We start from the raw sequence: 13,841 nt of genomic DNA, 5'->3' as shown, positions 1-13,841 counted from the left end.
CTTCCATCATGGTTTGTGTTACCGAGTTCATAAAAATCCTATCTGGAGGTTTAAGATTTCAAAATGGCTCACGTTCCTTGGCTTTCATATGGATTCATCTATATGCAAATGTATTTCTCTCGTCATTTGTTTCTCAGTGGAGTTTGATTTTTGTTGGGTTTTGTTTTTAAAATTTGGTAAGTGCTATTCTTATTTTACTTCCAAGGCTAGGAAAAAAAAAAAAAAGTGAGTTTTGACAGTGTTATCAAAACCCTTCACTTTAATATAATTTTACTTATTTAATTTTCTTTTGGGAGACTATATAAAATTACTTTGTATATCATGTAACCAAATGATAGGTAAAATGTTTCATAAGAGCTTTACCAGAGTGGGATAAAATCTGTACTCCACCCTTTTTATTGAAGATAGTTATACAAATTAGACTTGAATTGCAAGAATAAACATAACTGATTCATTTCAGGCATAAAGGCGAACGTGTATTCTTATTTGTAGGATTGTGGTGATCCCTGTGATACAGCTTTTTTGTGGACTGAATTGCAATAATCTAAAATTACAGAATTCTTGAAGGGGATCGTCATTTCAATCTGTTACAGTGTTTTATGATGCAGTGATGGTTTCGTCAAGCCATTAGTTAGAAGTCTTGCTTGATAAAATCACCGTCTAACGTCTCGTGGCTTGCCAGAACTCTATAATGATAGAACTGGGCTGGAGCATGGTTTTTTTATCAGAGCACATGATCTTAGAAAAATGTTTCTTTTATAACTTAAAACCCCCTCAGGGCTGGACTGTTTATGTTAACATGATACCACATATATGTACAATCAGCAGTTCATGAAATGCCCTTTGACAGCCATGAACTAACCAGTTTTAACTCTATAACTGGTTTGTTCGAAGAAAAGAAAAATAGCCTTTGATCTTCTTGTGTTATATGTCATGAATTAGACACTATCCTTTGTGTATTGCTTCATAAGACATGGTATCTGTTAGGATGTATTCAGTAATATATAACAGTAGATGAAAACAATTCAAGCTTGTTTAAACAACATAAAGGACATTTGTTGCTATCTGCTATGGACTGAATTTTTATCATCCCAAAATTTATATGTTGAAGCTTTAACCCCTAATGTAATTCTATTTGAAGATAAGGCTTTTAGGAGGTAATTAAGGTTAAGTGGGATCATAAGGGTGGAATCATAATCCAATAGGATTGGTGGCCTTATAAATTGAAGAAGAGAGCTCTCTCTCTCTCCACCCTTGTGCACGTACGAAGGTGCAATTGAGGATCATTACAAGGTGAGAAGGTAAGCTGTCTGCAAACCAGGAAGAGAATCCTCACCATGACAAGTCAGTCAGAACCTTGATCTTGGACTTCCCAACCTCTAGAACTGAGTGACATACATTTCTGGTGTTTAAACCACTTACCTACGGTATTTTGTTATGACAGCCTGTGCTTACTGATACATCTCAGAGGAAGAAATTAGGGGATTTCAAAATTGGTTGATTAAAGTACTGAGCAATATCTTCAAGGACCTAGATTTGACCTTCTCTGCTCTCTCTTCCATTCTTGATGTTGACATCCTCAGAAGACTGGTAGTGAGATGGCAGTGACTGTAGGAGTCACATCTAGATGAACGGCATGTTTAGGAAGAAGAGGAACTATTTCTGTCTCTGCCCCTTTCTAAGAATCAAGGAAATCTTTACAGAAACCTCTCAACTGACTTCATCTTGTATCTCATAGGTCAGAATTGGATTACTCAACCAGTCTGAAAGGAATCACTGGCATTGCCTGTGTGTGTGTGTGTGTGTGTGTGTGTGTGTGTGTGTGTGTGTGTGTGTTTTGGGGGAGTGGGGAGGGGAAGATGCGGTAATGAGCCTAGACAAACTAAGATTCACTCTTGAAACTACTATTAGGATAATATTCTCTTTAGTCATATAATGAGTAGAAACCCATAAAAATAAGTTTAGGTTTTTTTTAGGAAGAAAGAACAGTGGTGAATGTTGGGTTGGCAACAAATAATGCCTATTACCTTCAAGTAGAGTCACATCTTATGTGGGAGGTAAAGTTCTAAAGTTGGCACATAAAGAGAAGAACCATGTATACTCAAAATTATCTTTGAACATCCCTTAAAACTACATGACATTTTGGAGAGTGATGTAACTTGCAGTAAATTGAGTATTTTTTCCAACATTCAATAGATTTCAGTTTCTTTGGGTGAGGCCTGCTGAAATACTTGGTTTGCATTTATAGGGCAGAGTGCTATTTTCTACTATGAAAGGAAAGAAAGAAATAGCAGTCATACTTCTTAAAAAATTAAAGTTTCTCTTACAAATGGAATGGGTTGGTGGATGAAGGCACCAATGCTACATAATGCAGTAGCAATTTATAAAATCAGAGTCATTTAAATTTGAAATAGCGTAGCATAAAAATATTAATAAATTCTCACATGATCGGCAGCATCTGAAAAAATAGAAATACAATTTTTTTTAAAATGGTAACAATCACACAATTTTAAAGCTAGAGGGCCAGGTGAATAGGAAACCGTGTTTTTGCTACCGCGATGGTGGTGCCACTTCAGACAGCAAAGAAATACCTGCATTCCTATGTCAGTTTTATGAAAAATTAATCTTGGATATGCAAGTTTTAAATTATGGGAGGCCTCCAATAATGGCATTCCCTAACATAAAATCTAACTGCCTTGCATTTAAACTATTTTTTCTCAATACCTGGGGCAGGATGTGAAGTGTGTCTTGGTGAATCCACATCATGTAAGTATCCACAAATAACAACTCTACTGTATTTTTTTAAAATATATTTTATTGGATTTTTACAGAGAGGAAGGGAGAAGGATAGAGAGTTAGGAACATCAAGAGGAGATAAAATGGCGGAAGACTAGATGGACAGGTTCTGAGCCTTATCCCGAAGCAGAAAGAGAGAGCAGCTGAGGGTTGTGCTGCGAGTGTTTGTTAGCAAACTAAGAGACAGGTGAACTCCAGGAGAAGGTGGGGGGCTGACAGGGAAGCACCCACGGTAGGGCTGGGTCCCCTCCCGGAGCTACATACTGGCTTAGACGGGAAAATCTCGCCATCTTTAACAGAAAAGTGGAGAGTTAGGAACATCGATGAGAGAGAAACATCGATCAGCTGCCTCCTGTACACCTCCTACTAGGGATGTGCCCGCAACCAAGGTACATGCAGTTGACCAGAATCAAACCTGGGACCTTTCAGTCCAATGATCTATCCACTGAACTCTACTGTATTTTATTGATATTGATATTTAACTAGACCAGTAAAAGTTGTCTTTTATGTCACTAACTCTATCCCAAACCCACCCTTTTTTGGGGGTGTTTGATTGAATCAAGAATTAATGTTATAATACTCAGACTCGACTAATAAAGAGAAACATTTGTTTTCTGTCAAGGTGAGTCAACAACAAGATAGACAAAGGCTAACAGGGCTAGGGCTGAATCTACATGAAGAGAGCTGGGGGATAAAGGATTAATAGCCCAAACCTGACAGAGGTCAAGGTGTAATCATTTGTCAGGCGTCAGAAACACCCAATACATGCAGGAAGCCAGACCAGAACCAAAGTCTCCTTAGGCAGAGGAGCTCATTTCCAATTTGTAAGAGACTCAACTTCAAGTACAAATATTATGGGTATGACCAATACACTTGGGTTTCTGGTTCCCAAAATATGTTCAATTGAACACCAGTTCCTTGAGATTCAGGGAAGGGGCTTTGTCATAAAATATGTTGGCAAAATGCTACTGATTTTAACCCTAAAGGGTTGAGGATGAAAAAGTTAAAAAATATAAATTTAGTAAATAATAAGTGGCACTTATTATTAAGTGGCACTTAGTAAATAATAAGTCAGTATCTAGGATACCTATTAATATAATTCATTCCAGTCTTTAATTTGGATATTATATTCTCTAAAGCAAAGGATGTAAATAAATGAGCCTAATTTAGGTGAATACAACCCCCCATCTCTAGTGTAGGTAGGAGTCAAGGTGGCATAAATAAAATGTATAACTTTTCCTGAAAATGATTAAGCATATTTTCCTGTTCACCATCTGGAAGAGTGTTAATGATTAGTAAAAGACCACTAGGCAGCAATCTGAAGATATTAATACAATCTGAACTCTAGAAATATGATGAGCAATCACCATAATTACATAGCTTTCAATACCTCAAAGGATATAATCAATCCATCCAAAAAGAAAACCAACAAATGACTAAACTTTTTCATCGCATAAAATTTATATTTGCAAGGACTTTATTATTAGGATCCTTGAGTAACAAACACTAATATAACATATATTGCCTTTAATAGCTGTTTTACAAAAGATGCAGAAATGTTATTCCATATAGCTATTTATTACATTAGCTCTTTATAAAAGACAGGAATACAATATGAAATCCTATAAAGAACTGGGATGGGTCCAGGGTCTTACATCCAATCATCTTGTGTGACTTAAGAGAGTTCCTGGTAATTCCAATTAAGCAGATAACAATGCAATAGACAGCACAAAGGGGTCTGCCTTGGGATTTGAATAAATGTCGAATTATTTGTTCATAAAATATTACCTATCTGGATTGAATTTTCAGAAAATTCAATCCAGATAGGTAATATTTTATAAGTAGAACAAAAAAAGAAAAGGAAGAATTTTTTTTAAAGGGGGGAAAATGCCCTAAATGGCTCAGTATATAGAGCATCAGCCTGTGGATTCAAGGGTCCCAGGTTCGATTCCAGTCAAGGGCATGTACCAAGGTTGTGGGCACATCCCCAATAGGGAGAGTTCAGGAGGCAGCTGATCAATGTTTCTCTCTCATCGATGTTTCTCTCTAATCCTCTCCCTTCCTCTCTGAAAAAAATCAATAAAATATATTTTAAAAGAAAAGGGGGGAAATAAGGGAGAAAGGAAAAGATCTGTAAGCATGAAAAATCTGTACCATCTCCAGAACCAGAACTCTCAGATAAAATAGCAATCATCATCTTAAAATAACAGTGCCTGGCCGGTGTAGCTCAGTGGTTGAGCATCGACCTATAAATCTGGAGGTCATGGTTCAATTCCCGGTCAGGGCACATGCAATCTTGATCCCCAGAATGGAGTGTGCAGGAGGCAGCCATTCAGTGATTCTCTCTCATCATTGATGTTTCTATCTCTCTCTCCCTCTCTCTTCCCCTCTGAAATCAATAAAAATATATTTAAAATAATAATAATAACGGTAATCACTTACAAAGTTCATGATATGGCTTTTGTATAATAGATGTAGTCATTGGTAATCCAATTATGCTGTCTATATAAATCTGTTAAGATAATTTAATAAATAGTAATCAAGTTTTAATTATAAATATCCATCCCATTATTACAATGATACCATAATAGGGGTGTCGAACTCAATCAGAGAAGGGGCCAAAATCTAAAATCCAGCCTAAATCACGGGCCGAATGGTTTACTGAACAGTCATAAACTGACAATGTCATAAACTGACAGCGGAGTGCAGTGATGACAGCGCGGTGCGGGCCACATTGCAAGGCCTGGCGGGCTGGATTTGGCCCGCGGGCCTTGTGTTTGACACATGTGCTAGAATGTCACATGACTGTAATATAAATATTCTGGGATGATCTCTCAGGAATAAAAACAATGCAGGTTGTCCCCAAAAAGTATATAAAACATTTTAACAGCTAAAAGCTCAATTCTGAAAATGAAATGTATTTTAATAAATACTGCCTTTAAAATGTGTATACATTTTTGGGGGGACACCCTATATGTGTACATATATATAAATGTATAATGTACTTATATAAAATATATGTGAATATACATATGTATATATAATATATAAAATATTCATTGTCATTTAAAATAAGTAAAAATTATAAAATAGACTAATCTTATTTCATATAATATTGGCCACTTCTAAAAACCAAAAGTGGGTTTTCTTTAGAAAATGAAATGCAAGGAGAGCATTTGCACACAAAGTAAAAACAGACAACAGATAGATCCCTTTCAGCCTCTGGTTTCCCTATCACGCTATTCTCAATGGGAAAGAGTCACATCCAAGATAGCACTTGTACTCCCACTTGCCAAGCAAGTTAACTCAGAATGAAAATCAATGCCAAAAGAAAAAAAATTCAGTGCCAGAGATGGAGCGCAAAGTGGGAAAGCAGCTAAATATATAACATCAAAAATAAACTTTAAAAATATTCTACAGAGCATATCACAGGAGGAAAATATATCTTATTTTTTATGGAAGTTTCTTTCAAAAAAATCAAATCTCCAAATATTTGACTTAGACATGTTGAATTTCTAATTGATTCAGTTGAACAATTAATTACTTACAAATATGTATTGAATGCTAGGATTCCATAGTCCCCACCCTCATAAAACGTCTACTCAGATGAGAATTTTGAAGGACATAGATATAGATACAGAAGGCTCTGTTGATATATAGAGACTTGAAGTTAAGCAAGAGTCCTCATAAATATAAATGGATGCGCTGATTATATACCATAAAGAGAACATTACTCATCTGTAATCAAAACCTGGAAGAATCATGTTGCTTCTTGATAATATTATGAACCTTTAAAAGAACTCTTAAGACCTTTTGTCAACATGAACCCAATAATTTTCTTTCTTTTGGTGAAGAAATTAAAGATGGAGGCTATGGAACATTTAAATCCATGAATAAATCAGAAACATTAGTATGGCCCACTATTTAACTTTCTCTGAGGCTACTGAAAAGTTCAATAGATGCATATAAGTCAAGAGAAGTCCAAGAAACAGTGAGCAAAGGGTAAAGAGAGTCTGAGGTCTACAGCTGCCTGATTATTAATGTAACTAAAGGCAATTTCAATTCCAAATTACAGATTTATATAGCATCCACACTAAGAAGTGAGTCTTAAACATTAAATACTCAAAATCCCTTTCTATGTCAACCTCCTACCTTTGTGTTCTGCCTGCCCTGCCCTCGAAGAGTGATGTTTTCACTTGTGGTATTGGCCAGAACTTGTGGCCATCCAGTTGAGATTTACACAAGCCCTTCAGGTTGGCCAAGAATTGGTCCAGGACACACAAGGCCAAGGTGAAGGTGACGAATGTCATTTGTATTCACTATTAGTGGAAGATAGGAGGAGAATGAGAATCAGATGACTTTTTACGATGAATAAATGTATACATCTAAACTTACAGTTCATAGATGAGAGCAACAGAAAACCTGACAGAAGCCATCATCTCTGCTGCTAATTTAGAGATGCAACAGCAAGGGAAAACCTTCTGTTGGTTTTGTAAGTAGGTGAGGAAGGCCATGCATATCAAGAGGCACAAAATCAGCAGAAGTTCAAGGTGGAAATCACCATAGTCCCTCTGACTTCTCCATTAACAAAGACCATTTAACTAGGTGTGTAGCTGTTGTCGAATAAAGAAACTGCTGTATTAAATGTAATAACATCCCATTTTTGCTATTTATAATTACAATCCTTTTAAGAACTGGTTCTTTTGTTGGTTGAGCACCTAGAAGAGATTAAAGGCCAGTTTAGGAGTGGGAGTGAGGTGAGCTAAATTGCTTTGCCCAATTGAGAAAGTTTTAGACATCCTGAAACAATGGGAAGGGCAAGGAGCAGAAAAGGGGAAAGAAGAGAAAGAAAATTAGGCTGGTGAGAGACTCTGACTTGACCTGAGGGGTAACCATGTAGATTTGTAATGTGTTGGTTGTATTGTTTACTTTGCTACCCTTTTGCAACACCCTGTAACCTCAACATAGTCCTGGATTGAACAGCTGCTTTAAATCCATGGCTGCTTTTTACGTGGGAGTTATTAAGTAATCAATATAGTGCAATTACTTTTTGTAATATCTAGTATGAAATTAGATGGATACTTGGTTTCTTCAGGTTAGTTCCTGCACAGAAATTTGGAGTTTGCTGGCTATGTGGCAAGCCTTGCATCTGTTTGAGACTCTTATCTTGAATTAAGACAGAACTCCTCATTCTCTGACTGACACATCAAATAAAGCAAGCTCACCTTGCTGTTTTCATCATATCTGCGACCATGGCACTCTGTTGAGAGAGCTAGAAATTGGGGAAAGGCTCTCTGTGTAGAACTGAACTGTTTAGAAGTTAAGTCCTCACTGTGGCCTGAGTGAAGCTGTCAGCACCCTGGATTGGAAGCCAGGGCTCAAAATGATGTGCTCTGCTTTGCTTCCTACACAAGCACCTGGTTTTCATCATTCTGAAGGCATCTCAAAACCTTTGCTAACTTGAGAACTGTCTTGTAAAACTGCCTAACTCTCAGACAGCCTGTGAGCCTTGTGTCCTAGGAGGCAGTAAAGACTTGACAAGGATGAGAGCTTGACAAGTCTTCATTCTAGTCCTTTCTTACCTGGGACCATGACAACATTATCCCAAAGAAGTGGTAACTTTCCTTTGCCTAGAGCTCCCTCAGAAAAGATTTCACCATTTTCCTCACCGTCAAGCATTCCTCCTCAGGTCAACCTGAATGTCTCATGGGCTAGGCAGGGGTCTTCAAACTACGGCCCGCGGGCCACATGCAGCCCCCAGGGGAGTCTGATCCTGCCCGCCAGGTTTTTTGGGCAGTGAGCGCAGCCAAGGTGTTACAGTAGGAATTAGTAGTTCATATAGTCCGGCCCTCCAGCTCTCTGAGGGACCGTGATCTGGCCCCCACTTTAAAAAGTTTGAGGACCCCTGGGCTAGAGAATTGATATGGCTTGTTAGCAGAGTCTGGTGCTTTTTCCAGAACTAGTAGCTCTCTCCACTAGTGGGAATCATGCCACTAACCATCATGCATGCTGTTCATCATTTGATCCCTCTTATCTTGATGATCAAGATGGAAAATAAGAGATAGGCAACTAACATCAGGCCTAAGAGGGGCGTGTATTCCATGCTCAGTAAATATTTGCTGAGCCAGTTATCCTTTATGCAGCTCTGATATGTCCTCCCAGTTCCTGAAATAATATTGAGAACTAATACTTCAGCACTGGTCATCCACTTAGCAGGTAAGAAGAAGTAATGACTAGTCAGCAAATTGTTCATCCCTAGGACAATCTACTTACCAGTTCCCATGCCCTTATAATCATATAAAATGAACGTGCTCTCTAGTTGCTGAATCTATAAGTCATTGAAACGCATACGTGGGTCCTTGGCAATTAGAATGATTAGAAACCTCTTTGGGGAGCTCTACGTTATGTCTACAACATTGGGAATACTGATGAGTGGGGCATATCAGTTCTTTATATAGTATCAGAGGTATTGCCAGTTAAGACCTGGAAGTTTTATGGAGCCCTCTTCCCAAAGAGGTGCAAATATTCTCAGTAACAATTTTACCATGTCCTTTAGGAAAGCTCCACTTGCTTTGAGTGATGCCCTGTAACACAGATCTCAATTTCCAAGGTTTTACTTCAAAGGATCCCACTGTTCTCTTTGTGAAAGACATTTCCTTTGAATAGCTGGTTAAAGAACAGTTGTGCTCCCACTGAGATATGTAACTTAGAAAATAGGTGATAAGTTCTGCAAATGTGCCATTGCTTTGCCATGGCTTAGCAATTATCTCTTTTTTACATCATAATGATATTAAAATGAAATGATATTTTGCATACGAACCTTGCCATAAATGATGAGTTCATATCAACCCAAGTTTGGTGAGTAATTAATTCTTTATTGCATAATTCATCATTTGGTGTTTATAGTGGACTAGAGGCCTGGTGCATGAAAATTTATGCATTGGAAGGGGGGGTCTCTCAGCCTAGCCTGCCTCCTCTCACAGTCCGGGAGCCCTAAGAGGTGGGAGGTGACCGGTGATTAGGGGAAGGTAATGCCCCCATCACAACCTCTGCTGCTGCCACTGCCAGCAGCGCAAGCCTCAGCTGGCCCTGGTTACCTGAACCTTGGGTAGCCCTGGGTAGCTGGACAGCCACAATCCGAGGCTTGCCTGCACCTCGGGTGTCAGCTGGGCAGCTGCTATCTAAGCTTACCTGTGCCTTGGACCAGCCCTGGGTGGCTGGGGGGCTGAAGGCAGGTCTGGCCGCACCACGCGCCTGCCACCCCTCCATCCCTCAGTGGGGCTGAAAGGACTGGGGGACTCCAGCAGGGCTGACGGGGCTGGATGCCACCATCTTGTGACTATGGGCGCCGCCATATTTGCGATAGTGTGACAGTCAATTTGCATATTCCCTCTTTATTAGACAGGATGGTAAAAAATAACCAGTATTATCCAGCATGATTCTGTGACTACTTTGCAATAACATAAACCTAGTTTCAAATTATAACTCAACACTTAGAATTAGATTGAACCATATTATATAGCTGACTTTTATAAATTAAAAGTGGTTGAATACCAGAATTTTTGTGTGCTTCAACTTAATAGCTCTGTGATCATGAATAAGTTTCTTAATCTCTCTGAGCTTCATTTATCTGTACTGTAAGTATAAGGTTAATGAAGTCTCCCAGAAATATTTTAAGAATTGAATCAGATAGTATATCCAAAACTTCTAGTACCTTGTTTAGCACATAGTAGGTACACAGTGAATGCTATCTTTATAGTTGTCACATATAAATATTCTATGGTTTCTTGTATCAGTTATATAACTTTATTTCATTTTTAAAAAGAGAAAACAAAATGCCAATATTGTTTGTTAAATTATATTATCTTTTGTGAAAAATAATAACACATACATTAGGGTAGTTAAACAATATCTCATTGCCTGAATAAAGTGTGAAAATCAAAGGACATTAGATTAGATGCCATTTTTTTTTTTATGCCATCTCAAATCACTTTTTGAGTAAGAATAATTCCTCAAAATTTACACTACAGCCTATCCAAGAAGAGTTAGACACTGTAAAGTAAGTAGTTACCAAATTAAAGGGCTAAGAGTAATTCAAGAGCAGGTTTCGAAATCTGACTACAGAATCTCAACACGGGAAATGGCTTCATCATGTTTCATAAATACTTTATATTAGTTAGCATTTTTAACTTTGTCCAGAATCACCAATGCATCACTTTCCCCAGATGTGACATTGTGGAATCCATTTAGCTTAGAGAACCCTTTGGTTTAGTACCAGTGACTTTCTTGTTATTAGGTGATTTGATAAGGTTTTGACATACCCCCTAAGATTATACAGGGGCCCTGCTGTTTTTAATGATCATTGCCCATACAGACTTCATATATGTGCTCATTTAGATAACGAGAAGAATCCACATGTACTGTATAGGACAGTGACTTCCCTGCATCATATAAATGAATATTAAACATTAGAACCTGGAAAGAATCTATTGCAATTCCATTAATATTTATAACTGATCTATGGGACTAAGGGACTTCTTCAGTATAAAATATTCCAAATTCACGTTTGTAAGTATGAAGCCTCCATGAATTTACAATATAGTTTTTGTCACTGAATTAGGTTCCCATTACATAATCTACCTAGTGAATTCTTTGATGTTGTTGATGTTATATATCTTAATATTATTCAATAGAGACAGAAAATGTATTTCAGAAACTTAAGCTCAATTGACCCTAACCCACTCTTTTTTATTAAAATTGAAATGCCTATTTGTTCCTTTTTCCACTATCTATACTCATAATAATGGTTTCTTAGGAGTAGCTAACAATATTATAATGATTATATTCCCTTTGACTTAAGAATTTTCACTAACTTGGACAGACTCAATCTTGGGTTGTTGTTTTTTTTTTGTTGTTGTTGTTGTTTTTTCTTGTCGAAAGTTAACAGGAAGAATAATTTGCTGGTCTTAGTAGTAAAGCAAGTAGTAAAGCAGATAAGAATTCCACAGTGAACCAGTAAGTTTCCTCTATGAAAAGAGCCAGAAATATTTTGACCTAATCACAAATTTAAAAATTTCACTCTCTGTTCAATCAGCCTCTCAAATTCAACATTTTATAATGTCAAGGCAAAAACTTCTCTTCATTAAACCAAAAGAACAAGAGTGAAGCTCTAGGTCAAACCCTCCAGCCCAGAGAGAGATTTCATCCGTTCATAGAATCCCTTTGAACAGATACAAATCCAAAGCTGAACCCAATTATGCAACGACAGTGATAAAGTGATACCCTTAGAGGCACACCAGTGTGCTGGCTCAAGGGGAAAACATTGCCCAATTCGGGAAAGGAGTCCAATGATAATACCACTTAACACACAAAATTTCATATCGGGCACTATGCTGAGTAGGCCGAAAGAGTGATGTGTAATAAGGGATGGCTGCTTCTCGCTGGTGAGCATAGGGGAAGGGGAGCATTCTAGTGGACTGTCATCATGGAAAACCAGGGCTTTCTTACCGTGGAAGGGCTCCAGTGAGGGCTGGAACACCAAGAGCGAGTTAGGACAAATCCTCCACTCAAGGGACCTGGGTAGGGCCCAATTAAAGGGCTATTGAAACCTTTCCGTTTTTCCTTTTGGCAGTGCCAATAAAAGCTGCAACAGGCTGAAAATCTCCTTGTGTGTCAAGATAAATAGATGTTTTCATAAAATTTGGGAGATCTTAGTCGAAGAAAATCTTCTCCCAAACAGATCCCAAAATATACGCAGACCCACGAAATATGCCCCCTTTCTTTAAATGAGCAGAATCTATGAAAATTTTAAACAGACATGGAGGAACAATGAATCTAACCCTGGACAGCAAGTAGAATTCAGAATATGCTCGCCGGCGTTGCTGGTTTGCTTGTTTGTTTGTTTGTTTGTTTGTTTAAAAAACAACTATATATGTTATAATCAAATGTAATGTGTGTAGTGCCGGCTGTTCATTACCTGCCTTTGAAATTCAGAACTTGTCCCTCCTGCAGTCGTCTCTGTTTCTCAAAACGGAGCCACCAATCTCCTATCTCCTTTAGCCAAAAATCAGGAATGTTTGTTTCTTCTTCTCCTTCAACCCAATATCCAATCTCTAACCAAATCACCCTGATCTTGCTTCCAAAATAGACAATGAGCTCACTTCTCTTCATCACCACTGTCACAACCAAGGCTCCATCTTATTTTAACCTGCCTCCCACTCTCGCCTCTTTTCAGTTCATTCCTCACATAGCCAGAAAGGTCTTCTTAAAACATGCATCTGTTCATGGACCCACTTTCCCATTCAAAGCCCTTTCATAAAAGCCTTCTCATTGCACACAGAATTAAGCCTCAAATCATATCGTGACCTAACGGGTCCTGAGCGACCTAGTACAGGGTCACAGACTTTTTCTATAAAGGCCAGGTAGCAAATACTTTAGTCTTTGTGAGCCATATCTACCGTCTCTGTTGCAACTACTCAGCTTTGGACAAGATGTGACATACTTTCCCTACCTCATAGCACACTGACCAAAACTACCGTGTTTCCCCGAAAATAAGACATCCTCCGGAAATAAGACCCAGCGCATGAAAAGATAAGACATCCCCTGAAAATAAGACCTAGCGCAACTTTGGGAGAAAAAATTAATATAAGACACTGTCTTGCCAAAACCGGTTTGGCTCAATGGATAGAGCCTCGGCTTGGGGACTGAAAGGTCCCGGGTTCGATTCCGGTCAAGGTCACGTACCTTGGTTGCGGGCACATCCCCAGTGGGGGGTGTGCAAGAGGCAGCTGGTCGATGTATCTCTCTCATCGACGTTTCTAACTCTCTATCCCTCTCAATTCCTCTCTGTGTAAAAATCAATAAAATATATTTTTTTTTAAAAAAAGACACTGTCTTATTTTCGGGGGAACAGGGTAGTTACGTGGCTCTAGCTGTCCAAGTGAATAAGCCCTCCTACTGCTTCCACTCCACAGGGGATATTAAAACATTATAGGCTCTGTCCCTCCCAGGAGCATGCCAGTGCCATTCCCTTTCCTTTACCCAGG

General features: G+C 38.4%; 2 protein-coding genes across 3 annotated transcripts in view; one reads left to right on the top strand and one right to left on the bottom strand.

The window, feature by feature from the left end:
• RNLS (renalase, FAD dependent amine oxidase) overlaps positions 1–13,841 on the top strand; it is a 218,512-nt gene that overhangs the window by 167,120 nt on the left and 37,551 nt on the right. The gene's annotated exons all lie outside the window — the stretch shown is intronic.
• The window catches only part of LIPK (lipase family member K), a 253,310-nt gene that overhangs the window by 222,099 nt on the left and 17,370 nt on the right, over positions 1–13,841 (bottom strand). The window lies entirely within an intron of this gene.

This window comes from Pipistrellus hanaki (assembly GCF_964339955.1).
Source record: "Pipistrellus hanaki genome assembly, chromosome: 14".
NCBI lineage: Eukaryota > Metazoa > Chordata > Mammalia > Chiroptera > Vespertilionidae > Pipistrellus > Pipistrellus hanaki.
Note: the sequence above shows the minus strand (reverse complement) of the source record. Positions and strands in the feature narration are given on the sequence as shown.